This window comes from Lygodium microphyllum, chromosome 1 (assembly GCF_053477565.2).
Source record: "Lygodium microphyllum isolate KBCC chromosome 1, Lygodium_microphyllum_v1.1.10, whole genome shotgun sequence".
NCBI classification, from domain to species: domain Eukaryota; kingdom Viridiplantae; phylum Streptophyta; class Polypodiopsida; order Schizaeales; family Lygodiaceae; genus Lygodium; species Lygodium microphyllum.
The window spans coordinates 164,557,264-164,561,944 of record NC_141135.1 but is presented as its reverse complement, the minus strand read 5'-3'; positions in this window follow the sequence as shown (position 1 = coordinate 164,561,944).

The following is a 4,681-nucleotide window of genomic DNA, read 5'->3' as shown; positions in this document are numbered from 1 at the left end:
TTGATGATACAAGATAGATTTTCTTGCAGTAGAAACCCCTTTTCCTTGGTGTTCCTCTTGAGGCTCCATGTTTTTGGTGCGCAGCCAGGGAAGCTTGCTATCAACAAGTATCAGAAAAGGCTAAAAATGAAAGAAATGGCATTGCCAAGAAGATAAGTATCAGAAAAGTTCCTTCTTCCACTGAAGAGTTGGAGATTCTCATTATCAAAGCCACTTTCTACAATAAGTTCATCCCACAATGGTAGAAACATATTACCATCATGATGCAAGCTCTATGTGGTGGACTACTTCCTCTTCCAGTTGAAGCAGCAAAAACTTGCATCTTGGTGGCAAATTGTTTGGGAACAAGCTGAAGGGTAGAAACGGAGAGAATGACCATCCATGGAAGATTTGACATTCATTGAGAAGTTTCTAGACATCATCAAGTGGGAGATCGTGAAGAAGCTTCAGGAGTCGTGGTCAGTGGAGGTTCACAAAAACAAGAAAGAAAAGAGTTGGAATTTGTTCATGGATGCTCAATAGCAAGATACGTGGGATGCTTGGTGCACTGACAACCTCTTGTTTGTTCAATTAACAACCCACTGGAAGTTGGTAGACAGAGTGTTCTCTACAACATGCACTATTGAAGCCATCAGAAGCTGGCATAATTATGATGATGGCACAACAACGATCCTAAGAAGAATGAGTTTTGATACTTTCAGAACATGATATATCCCCCTTTGTAGTGGTTTGAAAGTTGAACTTAGAGATGTTGAAAAGAAGGAAGTAGAAGAGATGTTGGCCAGAGAATCCTCCAGAGACTGAAGTTCCTCTCTTATTCTATTTTGCTGAGTACAGACCAACTCGTTGGAGCCAACCCTTGATGAATGACGCAATTAAGAGGCAAGTGCTAGAACGAGTCTAGAGGTACGTGAGAAGAGAGAAGGCAAGAATCAAGGTTGAGAATGAGCTTGCACAGCAGAAGCCTCCTTTGACACCCTAAATTCACTCTTTACAAAAGTCCCCATGGCAACTCAAGGTCCCCTTCCTAGTCAGTTTCGTCCTGGAAATATTGATGATAGGCCAGCAAATGTAGTTCCATTTCTAATTTTTAAGGGAGAGTATAATTAAGACCCCGATATTCATGTAGCAGAGTTTATGGTAGCATGTGTGGATAATAATGCCAGAACCCCTGAGCATTGCTAGCAATATTCCCCGCCACTTTCAAAGGTGTGGCATTTCAATGGTATGAGAGACAAGCAGCAGGAACTTTTGGCACATGGGATGACCTGAAGTTGGCATTCCTCACTAAATTTAGGTGTGAAGGTTTTGAAGAGCATATGTGAGAGGAGTTCATAAACCTAAGTCAACCTTAGGAGAAAGAGTAGAAGCTTATATCTCGTGAATGGAATCTATCCTGAAGAGATGGACTAACCATCATTTGGATGAAGGCATATAAAAAGGAGTGTTCCTCAAAGGCCTACAACCAAAAGTTCTCAAGTTCGTGGAATTGAGAAGACCAATCAATCTGCAAGCTGCAATGAAAGGTGCAAGATTGTATGATGAACTTGAAGCAAGTTGTCAATGACTCCAGGAAGAGGAGTCTTACCTCTTCCCATGCCAGGAATGGTATACCCACCAAATGTAGTCCCAAGGACAGTTCCCTGCTCCTATTCCCAAATGCAAATAGTGCCACAGTACAATGCACCTAATCCATAGTGGCCGCAAATAACAATGCCTCAAATAATGGTTCAACCACAACATCAGTGGACAGTTCCTCCAAAGGTGACTCAACAACAGTGGAACCCTACTAACTGGAATCAACAACCCCAAGTCTCAAGAGGAGCTCTAAATCAGAACCAGAACAGAGGATCCTCTAGATCAACCCAAACAGTGTATGCAGTAATAACAGAAGCTTCTCAAAACCCTACTACAAGTACTCTAGGAGGTGAAAATCTGAAGGACTACTTATCCAACTCAGTTGCAAGTATTAAGAAAGAGCTTATGGATGTGATTACAGAGCAGCTATAGACGCTAAAGGTGAATATCACTAATATATCCACTTCTGTGGGAGATGGGAGAGGTGTGATGCGTTCTAATACATGGTGCAGAAAGTGCCATCAAGCGAGACATTTAGCCACTGAATGTACCCGAAAACCAACCATTCCTAGAGCCTTTTATTCCTATTGTTTGTGGAAGAATCATATAGAGGATATCTGCTCTCTGAAAGAGATACACGAGCGAAGACAGAAAGATGAAAATGCAAGATTCAACTTACTAGAATCTAAAATGACAATACAGGACATTGGACCAAAGCCTAGGGAGTTTGATTCTAATTTTGGTCCACGTAGATTTCCCTCTCAAAGTTATAGAGGACGACAATCTGGCGATGGTCAGAGATCTGAGGTGGAATGTTACAGATGTGGAGAAAAGGGCCATATCTCCCCAAATTGTCCAAACCCTAGAAGATCTGTGGATTACAAGCCCTTATGTAGTCGATGCAAAAGAGAAGGCCATACTACAAAAGATTGTCAAAGTCCAGCCCTTGTCAAATCTAGTTCTGATACCAACAGAAGATCCAAAAACATGCTTTCAATTTGGTGGAATTGGAAGTGGCCACAATAATGGAGCAAAGAAAGGAGAACCCGTAGTTCCAAAAGAGAACATTCCTTTTACCAAGACTGTGAAGTTCAACCTCCCTCAGGAAAAATAGAACAATGAAATCCAATCCAGAATAAGAAAGTATAGAACACTACAGAGCCACAAAGAGCTACATAGATAGAAGCAGAGACATGACCAGAGGTCTAGGAAATAGAGGATGTGGAAGTCTCTCTTCATGAAGATGAAGCGCAGATGTTTCTGCTCCTAGAAGAAAAAGGGAAGATAAACATGAGTGTGGCCCCATTTCTTGTTGAGATGACAAGCTCAACACATGCGGACATTAATGATGGACTGCCTGGTTAGATGGGTCCACACGTCTACACTTAGCACATCGGTGGTCATTATGACTCTCACATGGCCATTGATTCATTACTTATTATATTCAGGTTGTTACATCTATTTACAGCTGGCATAGTTATAGCGCCAGTCGACTAGTGTAGTCGGTTATGCATTGTTTGACTTAGTAGGCCACTTTCCTTTATGTTGTATCTTATCTATACTTTGTGTATATTTTAAAGGGTGTGGAAGAAGAAGAAAAAACCAGCAAGAAAACGTTTTGGCCTCCATCTCTCTTCTTGTCTCTTGAGTGAGCTTCTCCTTGTGCATTCTGTGTGTGTTCACGCAGCATCTTGAGCAAGTTCCCCCACCACACGATTCTTGGCATGGTATCAGAGTTGCACCACTGATTGAGGCTGGTTTTGAAGGCTAAAGCGAGGGAGAGGAGCCAAGGATTTGAGCAAGCAAGCAACGGGTAAGAAGCTCTTTCATTCTCTACTTCTTCTCTTGGACAGTGCTTGTGGAGGCACCGGAAGCAGGGCAGAGCAAAAATCTCAGATTGCAGTGAGATTTGGTGTGCGCGAATGATGCCAGGAGGCATATTTCACGGTGGATTCCGTGCCACGGTGGATTCCGTGAGGTTTTACGGTAGATTCCGTAAACTTTGATGACCGGGGCTCATTCACAAAGTGGATTCTTTGTGCGAGAAGTTGATGGGGACGCCTGTCCTTTTCGGGCATTTCATTAATTTAGTGTGTACATGGGTGATTCCATAGCGGGTGATTCCGCAAAATGCATATTAAATTAATAAACATTTATGAGCTTTGAGTGCGTACTCGTAATAAATTAAGGTTAGGATTTATTTCTAACCAGTTGATTTATTTATGTAACTGAAGACTGCTAGGTATTCACTTTTATCGGTTTAATTGTATTATTTTACTAACGATTGTGAATGCTTCAGTTGATGTGTAGAGATAGCAGCAGTGGCGGAGGAAAGAATTGGAGGATAGCGAGTATTCGATTTATGGATTATATTTTGATAGGCGCCACGCCTATATTTTGTCATGCCTATTTATTGAGGCATCGATTATATATTATTATTTTGTATGCGCATGGGCGCACGGTTATGTTATTTCTATTTGGACATTGTATTGGGCGTGCCAGACTCTTTGGGCACCGTCCATTAGCTTTATTCCTATTTTTGTGTAAAAACAAACTCAAAAGCTAAAAGCTTGCTATTTTGTAATTTGGGCTATTATTTGAGCATGAAGATGAAATATACATAAAATACATGCTTTGTGGAGCGCTCACACAATGCATGGGGGGGAGATTGCACCCAATTGGTCTCTTGCTCTTGTTGTTCATGCTTTTTACCTTGTAATTTGTGCAAAAAGTAGAGTTCATTGTTCTTGGGGATCTTCCAGCATTCAGTACGCGAGCATACAGTGTCCGATCTGCGCACCAGCGAAGAGCGTTGCTATTTTGGCCATTCGAGGTCATTTCAGATCCCATTTTAGACTCGCAAGGTTGTGGACAGTAGTTCGAGATACCCTATAATTTCAGTTGTGTCTTCTGTATACAGGTGCACAGGTTACAGATTTCAGATCTGTAAGTTCAAGGTGTTTACCAGCGAATAAACACAAGGTTTATCTGCAAACTAGTTGCAGATTGCATGTATTGTTGAGTAGATAGTGAAAAAGGCTGTCTGGTGTATTGCTGTGCACTATAGGTCGAGGGTTGCAGAAGATTTGCTTGCTGTTTGGTA